This window comes from Rhyacophila brunnea, unplaced genomic scaffold (assembly GCF_057557595.1).
Source record: "Rhyacophila brunnea isolate RB1 unplaced genomic scaffold, BYU_Rbru_1.0 scaffold_7, whole genome shotgun sequence".
In the NCBI taxonomy this organism is placed as follows: Eukaryota; Metazoa; Arthropoda; class Insecta; order Trichoptera; family Rhyacophilidae; genus Rhyacophila; species Rhyacophila brunnea.
In genome coordinates, this window is record NW_028233339.1 from 2893747 (window position 1) to 2903171 (window position 9425).

The following is a 9425-nucleotide window of genomic DNA, read 5'->3' on the forward strand; positions in this document are numbered from 1 at the left end:
ATTATTTCTGTCGCTTTGGATTTTGTTTGATAAATATTGTATTCAGTTAAAAATGTCCCTCTGAGGCGGACGAAACCGGTCCTAATTTATTCATTAAAAGTGGAATAAGTACTACAAAAAATGCGTTTTATTAAATTAAAACAACAATACAACGCAGTTCCATCATGAATTGACAGTTACACACAAATTACAACAAAATAAAAGAAAAAAAATAGAATTTTAAAAACAAAATACATATTGAATCTTTAAAAATGTCTACATCTCTAGGGAGTGCATTGACCAGCCGCACAGCCCTCGCTATTGGTGCCTGGTGAGCCTGACAAGAGTAAACCGCTTTCACCCAAAATAGGTCATGGCTGCGACCAAGCATGTAATTGACGGGTGCATAAAAATTGAAAATTTTCAGAATATCAGGATTGGAAACTATATCACGTGAGAGCAGGGAAAAGCGCTTTAAGAGCAGAAATGACCTACGAGCTTCAAGAGAATGAAAGGCGAGCATGCCTTGAAAAAAGTTAGTTGGAAAATACTATATAAAAAGTTCATTAAAATAAAGATGTCGAAGAAATTATTGCATTATGAATTATGCAACATAATATAAACACAACGTATTGTCAGTTTTTGGTGTCCGGTTATGTATTGATTGCTATGCCAGCCTTGCAAAGCGTAAATCGCTCTTGTAGTACTTTCAAATTAAGCAAATGTCATCAATCCGTAGACTGTCATACAGTGTCATATACGGCGTATATTCTTCAGTCACGTAAAGCACATTACTTAAGCGTATATTCTTAAGATTCATTATTATCATACTACACTATTTCATATTTTTCCTACTATCAATCAAAATATTCTTCAATATATTCGAAATGATGAATGAATGAACACCAAAGATGATAATATTTAGGTTTGTAACAATATGATTTTCAATGAATTTTTGTTTTGAGACAGAATTATCATGTAAAGTTTTTCAGAAATTAAAAAATTACGACATTACACATTGTTAACCCGACTTCAGAAGATCCAAGATTAAACTCAGAAGATTTTTCGCACGCTAATTTGAAATTTGACCGGAAAAACATGCTGGCTTTTTACATAGATATTTCAAATGGAATGTTATAATATTGTTGCTAAAAGTATAACATCATGTTTATCTTTCAGGGCACATAAAAATGTGCTATTATTATATTTCACTTCAAATACGAACAATACTTTATATTCTGTACGTATATTATTAAAAAAACATGTCGTTATACAAAATAACATGAAAATATATTTATTTAACTAACATAATATGTTGAAATATTTTTTTTTACATACCGTGAACATTACAAATTACAAATTTAAGATGTTCACAACATGACATTTAAAAACAAAGAAACAGTATAAAGAAGAAATAAATGTATGCGGTATCATAAAAACAGTATAAAAAGTGAAGTTAAAGATAAAAAATTATAAAAAATATATATTAAATATAAAAAATATAAATTATAATGCATGGAAGCACGCCGAATGAGCTAAGTGGACCCTATTTTAAGAATTTATAAAACAACGTCCACCTATACTCATCCTCACGTAGATGGAATATATCAACATCTGAAGCGATTTGGATGAACAGAGTTATTGCCCTCCCAATTGGTATCACCAATGAAAGGTTAATTCTGCTCCTCGAGAGAACATGCTCTCGTTTTCTAAGATAGTTTTCAGGAATACACAAGTGAAGTTATAATGACATTGTTCAGAAATAGTTACTAGAGAGACGTCGGTAGAGTCTTAATCCATCAGCTTAGATTTTATCAGTTTAGTGAGTAGTATAAAGTCTCACTGGTATCATTACATATAACTGGCAGGTCTTGGTCAATGATTGGGTTTGCTCCGCACTCACACAAATGAGCGGGATTTCAGCACAACTTGATTTAAAATTGGGTATCTCTAGATGAGAGTTCTTTACCAATGCTTGATATTCACGAGTTCTCTATGCATGCCGATCATTTTAAATAATGCATCTCCTGTCACCTTGACTAACAGGTTAATGAAAAAAATATTCTGAAAAAAAGTCGGTGTGTGTACTTATGTACGCGCGTTAGAAGTTATACTTCGTTGGCGTAACAAAAATAAAACTTGTGATAACCTAGATTCTTCGACTAGCTCTTAATTATCTTGTTAAATTACACACGTAAGAAAACGGGCCGCTTATTGAAGCGCCGTTGGTTTATTTCTGTACACTTTAACTTATTAACTAAATTATATAATGGTTTCTCGTTGTATTTATTTTTAAAGTACCAACTGTCACTCTGACGTTTAATCGTTTGTTTACGTAAGGAATTGCAAATGGCCGACAATAATAAATTCACTGCCTAGGCAACGGAACAATAATATTATACTGTATAATCGTTATGATTGCAGTATCATACTGTGGCGTAAAGGTAGTGCGTTCGGCAGGTAACCGAATGTGATAGGCATAATTCGGCAGATAACCAAACCGTGGTTCGAATCATTCGAGTGCGTTTTTTTTCTGTGAAAAAATAAATTATGTGTTACATGTCCCACGCCAAAAATACACTCTGATCTGATTTTCCAAACGCGCCCAAAGAAGTATAACTTCAAAAAGTCTAAGGAATAAAATAACTAGATTTTAACAGTTGGTAGGGTCACTTTGGAACGGACAAACCCGGTCCTATTTATTATTAAATAAATGGAATTAATACCTACTACATATTGTGTTTTTCAAGAATTGACAGTTAACACCATAAAAGAAAAAAATAATACAACAAAATAATATGAATCCTTTTGAAAGATAAATAAATCCGTAAATAGTAAATGCATATTAATTGAATGTGTTAGTTGTCAAACGGAAACGTCAGAAATTATAACGGATAATAAAATGTTTGCATCGAAATATTGAATAAATAAAAGTAGTTATAATAAGTTTTTATACCTGCTATATCGTCATAATTTTTTACTATTTATGTACTTTTTCCGTTATAGATTTGTTTTTTTTACTATATATTAGATAGTTAAATATTACATTTTTTTTGCAATTTAAAAGGACTTTTGTGGGTCTTGGCCTCCTTCAAAAACATTCTCCATCCTGAACGATCCAGCGCCGACACTCTCCGGTTGCTTTGACCGAGCATTTTTGAATCTCTCGTGGCGCAGTCCAGCCATATCAATTTCGGCCGTCCAGATCTTCTATTGCCGTCGGGGGTTACGTACATTGCTCGCCTCACTGATTTATCATCCGGCATTCTATGCAAGTGGCCGATTCAGCGCAGTCTCTACATTTTCAGATGGCACGTGACTGGCGGTCAATGCCACTTTCTTGAAGAGCCCCAAAGATTATTCTCATTCTCAGGGACTAGTTACTTATAATTTAAAAAATACTATTCAGAAAGTTTATCAGACTACGTCTAACCTGTATCGTTGATTTTAACGTTGCAACACACATTTTCAGTTTCAGTCATTTTATTGTAATCGAATGCTGTATTTCGGAAAAGTTACATGTCAAATTTAAAAAAAGAGTAACATAAGTTGCAAAAATCTTCATATTACCTAAATACTCAAATGTAAGGCAACCTTTTTTGTAGTTTTTGAAGAAAACAATTAACACATACTATAAAATAATATTATAATCAATATAAACTCTATGCTTATACTCGAAAAATAAAACTAATATTTGTCCCGGTATGAAAATATTGATATGAGACCAGAATTAAATTTTGAAGATTTAAAGCAATCATAATATATACTGTAATCATACATACATATATAATTATATACTATAATCACACACGAAGCGCTTAGTTTCAAACCCCTAAAATGGTTTTTGAAATTTTTTGAGTTAGATATGTATTTAGATGGATATTTTTGTTACCTATATGATTGCAAAAGATTGAACTTTAAAAAACGCCAAAAAACCGTCAATACGTTTATTAATTCGGGTAAATTTCAAAACCCGCTAAAATGGTTGGGTGTGCTTTTCAAATAACCCTAAAATAGAAAGCCAAAATACTCTTTAAAATGTAACGAAATAAATACATAAAGTTTACAGATTTAACACAATCACTGCTAACCTTTTAATTACCGCATTTAAATAACACGTTAATTATATCTAATGGCCAACGACTCCAAACGCGCCAGTCTCGATGTTAGCACTAAATGAGTTTTAATATATATGAGTTTTTCTCATTTTTCGCAAAACTACCTAAAATCGTTTTAGGGACTTTTGAAACGAGGCTCTTCACATTTGCATCGCCATTGGATTGTGGATAATTTCCCGACTATCAGACGGCGTTGTGACAATATTCACATTTTTATTACATCAAAAATCATTGTGCGCTACATTACGAAATACTCAAAATTCTATCTCTTTGTGACGGACGTCAATTGATTTGTAATAAGTATGGTCGAATGGGTTGCCGGCCACATCATTTGGCCCATGTCATGTCCACCACTGCCGCTGAATCGAAAGCAAAACCACAAATTCAATTAGAGAAGTGCATACACACATTGATTTCTTCACGCGCCTGTCCAAATGTTTATGGTTCATTGGCCTCTCTGTAGATGCGTTTCGGCATAAAAATTGCTTTTCATAATTTCGTCAGAATATTTTTTTTCGAAGATTTCAAATTTTGTTATTGTTTTCGAATAAAAATGATCAATAATATAAAATGAAGAGATTTATACAAGATTATTAGATTTAACTAGTTTTATTGAATTAATAAATATATAACATACCTGCATCATTTTGAAAACACTTCTGAAAAAATATATATATATTTTTTTTAGAATTATTAATAACCATATCTTTACTTTTTCGTACAAGGTGGTTTGTTAGTAATTTTGAACAATCACAAACACCCAGGCTTTGAGAAAAACACATAAATGTTTTTGTCATGACCGGGAATCGAACCCAGAACTCTCGGGCGGAAGGCCAGCGCCTTATCCACTGCACCACGAGAGCCGAATATATTAGCCGAATATATTAGAAACAATAGAATTTTTTTTTTTTTGAAAAAAGTAAGACGCCCCGCAGGATGGAACCTGCATCTCTCGGGTATCGCGCCCGCCGCGCATAGACCACTATGCTAAAGCTGTTATACTAATTACGACAAATAAATTAAATTATTAGCAAGTTCAAGTAAGTTACAACACAAAAATACGACATGACGTCGTCTAAAGTAATACGTACTTTGATTTAAAATAAAAAAGTCGACAGCCAATCGTAGCTCAATTTGGAAAGCGCTTCAGAGAGCATAATATGTGCCAATAGTTAAAATTATTGTGACAGTTGTTTTGTAGTATTGTCATTACTTGTTAATAATAATTTATACTGTGATATTATTTTAATAATTTTCGTTTCCCATAATTTAGCCGCATTTATTTTGATTTTTTATTGGTGAGAAAACAGCCGCTATCTAATTAACTCATTTAGTGCTAACACTGCAACTGGCGCGTTTGGAGCAGTTGGCCGTTAGATATAATTAACGAGTTATTTAAATGTGGTAATTAAAATGTCAGCAGTGATTGTGTTAACACAACATAAATACGCCGCCGTATTAAAGACAATATTATACACATTCGCAAAAATAAAACCAATAAAACAAAATATTTACTCCATATAATTGTCTTTTGCTACACACAGACATTCTCAACTGATGAATTATACAAGTATAATAATATAGTGAACTGAAATGTACAGAATGGATTTTAATTACTGTGTTTTTTTACTAGTGATTTGGTGTCTATAATGATTAAAATTATGTATTCCATTAAAATACAATTAATATTCGAAGTATTTTTATTATTATTATCTATTGATTTAATCGTATAGTGGCATGGTGTCGGCGACAGCATTGAAATATTCAAACAAAAGTACTATCACATTAACACAAAATCCTATCGTAATCAAATTCAGAAGTTATCTAAAAAATCAAATAAATTTTAGCAAGTGTCATTCTTAAATTCTTTTTGCTTTAATAATTAGTGTTAAAATATGTAGGACAAATTCCGCATTAATTTTAAATGATCAGAAACGGTTTTGACCATATTATTAAAATGATCAGAAACTTAAATGACCCTGATAATTATTAAATTATGTGGAATAATTACTAAATTATTGTATTTTATGTTTATCAATACTGTCTTTCCAAAAAGAGTTGACAGCTAACACCGTTAAAGTGATTAGGTGGTAATTTGTAGTCAAGTTTTGGAATGCACTTTTTTGTCGATCTATCACGAGATAGAATCCTGTTTGCTGAATAAAATTAATATATTAGTATTCAGTTAGTAATAAATAACATGTGCGTTTAGCTTAGAATGATCAACCAATTTTAGTGAAATTATTTGAGAAAATATTTTCATATTCTTGCATAAATATATTAATACTAATATTAGATCCACAATTGTTTAGTAAAATTTAAAGTCACGAGTAGATTTCAATACAATCGGTACACTTGATGTATTTTCACAAATCACTCTTTCAGAATACCTTTATTTGAATAGGAACTCTTTATTACACTCGAATTAACGCAAATAGGCAAATTGTGTTATATAACAATGCCGGGTATAAATTCTTGAGACTTGTTATAAATCACGGAATTCTCACAAAATTCCCACAAAGCAGAAGTTTCAAACAATGTTGCTTGTGCTTTAAGATTTTTATCGTGTATTTCAATAAAATACTATTAAAACATATAAAATCAAGACTTATAATTTTACTAGTAAATATTATATTTTGTAAGTCGGTAACTACAATCGATAATGATTTTTATTAAAATAGCTAAATGATAATATATTAATTAATACATAATCCATGATATATCTACATTGAACATACATAATTTGAAAACATCTCATGCACCCTAGAAAAAAATCATTTTGTAAAAAAAAAATAAGACACCCGACGGGACTTGAACCTGTGTCTGCTGGATTCGCGCCAATATACTTTTTTCAATTAAGCTAAGGGCATCTTACTAAATTACGATGTTTTAAACTAGTAGTTGTTACATGTTATGAAAATGGCTATCGAATTGCGATATAATGTTGGCTATCGGTTTTACTATATTAAATTAATTCCTTAATTATTAACCGACGTCGCGAATCACTCCATTATTTAGTTCTTATAACGTACTTATACTTGCTAATAATTTAATAAAATATTTTATTTTATTCAACGAATAAGGCACAAGATTTTAGAATGTAACATTCTATATATTGAACATACATAATTTGAAAACATCTCATGCATATACACACTCAAATACTTGGGTGCCACGGTTGCCGACGATGGTGGTATTTCTAGTGAGCTTGGAATCCGCATGGGTATGGCGGGGTCTTGGAGATGTATGGAGGTCAAGCTGTATTCTGTGTTCAACGCGTGCGTGCTACCTTTACTCCTGTATGGCTGTAAGACATGGCATCTTACTAAGCTTCATAAGTCTCGGCTTTTGAGCTATGAGAATCGATCGAGAATCTTAGGAATATATTGGTACGACCGCGTCACAAACACCTGAGTTCGTGAGTAGATACAGCAGCTTCCGGTGATTGAGGTAATCACTAAGAGACGTTTTTACGTGATATGTGCTTCAGATGCCGCAAAAGAGTGCGTCACTGCACACCTTTGTGGCACAGCCTTAAGGGTTCCATCGTCGTGGCTGGCCATCCCTCACCCTGCAGCGGTGCAACAAAAGCGATCTACGTGCTGCAGGTCTGAAATGAGGGGAGGCGCAAGAGTTGGCGATTGATAGAGGGACGTGGCACAAACTTGTACTTGTCCTATGCCTCAATGCTGGGTCGTGACAGAATGAAAGAAAAACAATATACACAAAAGAAAAAATCTTTTTTTTTTAATATGACACCCGACGGGACTTGAACTTATATCAGCTGGATTAGCTTATAATATATTATAATATACATATTCCGGTCGTAGTCTTGAAATTTTATGTGTGAGTAGGTACCTACTGATGTTAACTATAACTATTATAGTAGGTATGTAGAAAGTAGATTAATTTGACTTCTAGTTACCTAGCAATATATGATAAAGAGCTATGAATTGTGATTTCATTTCAAAATGTGGTAAATGATGACGAATTAATTAATACACGGTTGAAATTTTCATCGGACATATTTATTTTATTTCAAAGATTTTTACATTCAACAGGAACTTAATTATATAAACGGCTAGTTATAATATGGTTTCCTCATAGCTTGCAACAAATGACTTGGTTTTCATTATTAAAATAAAATATATATTGCTTTTATTAGCAATTTATGGGTATATAGATATTAGATTGTTTTCCGTTAGTGACTCCCGAAATTAATTTCAGGTACTACTATTCTGCGATTGGGAAAATGCCGGGCAAAATAGAAAATTAAAAGAAACCGGTATATAATCGCCTTACACTTGATGATGTATAATATATGTGGGTATAGGACAACTGGGCGCCATGTAATCGAATAAAATTCGACAATAAATAGATGTTTGTGAATTATAGGTACTTTTAAAATATAAATTTGATATTATTATTTAATACTTGGCGAGAGTTTAAATATGCACACGTAAATAATGATTTTATTGTTTAATCAAACGAGAACAGATTTCTATTATTTTTATATAAAGCCCCAGGGATAATAATTCTCAATCCGCAAAAAAAACATTATGCTAAGAGCAAAATGAATTACAACTACCAAGTAGTAGATAAATTCCTCGTCTACTTTATGTATAAAATCGTAACAAACGTATTTTTATTTCATTCAACAGCGCGGCGCCCAATTGTCTTGGCATCCAGTCGTCTCAGTCCCATATATGTGTTGATATAAGTAGAAAAGAGTCTGTGTTAGGTAGAATTATTGACATATTAGCTTGATTCATGTAAAATTAATTTTAATTCTGTCAACGATAAAATCTTTACGATATAGGAAGAAAATTAAAAGTTTGTATTTTGTGTTTCAGTAGAACACAATATTTTAAAATCTTTTGTATAATTATATATTCATTATTGTTTGTTTATACAGGAAATATGCGAAAAAGTTCTCTGCAGTTTAAATACCTACATACATTAAGAGTTCAAGTTGAGATAAAGTTAATAAAATAGATTATATTATTAGACCGCATTCGGAAACGTGAATCTCGTTTCGTTAATGCCATTGTTTGAACAAAACATTGTTAATAAGATGACTGTGATGATTTTAGTTGTCCGTGTAGTGTAATGATAGTTATTACATAATTGTAAGATGTAGCTGGCTTTATTAAACGAGATTTCGCATCCTGTTTCGTGTATGGAAGTATCTAATACCAATTTAGCAGTAATTATTGTTTAAGTAGGTAGTAATTTTTTAAAGTAATAGTATATATTAAAAATGAGAAAGTTGTGCATATATCAATTTATTAAATAAAATAACACAATATAACATAACATAATAAGATT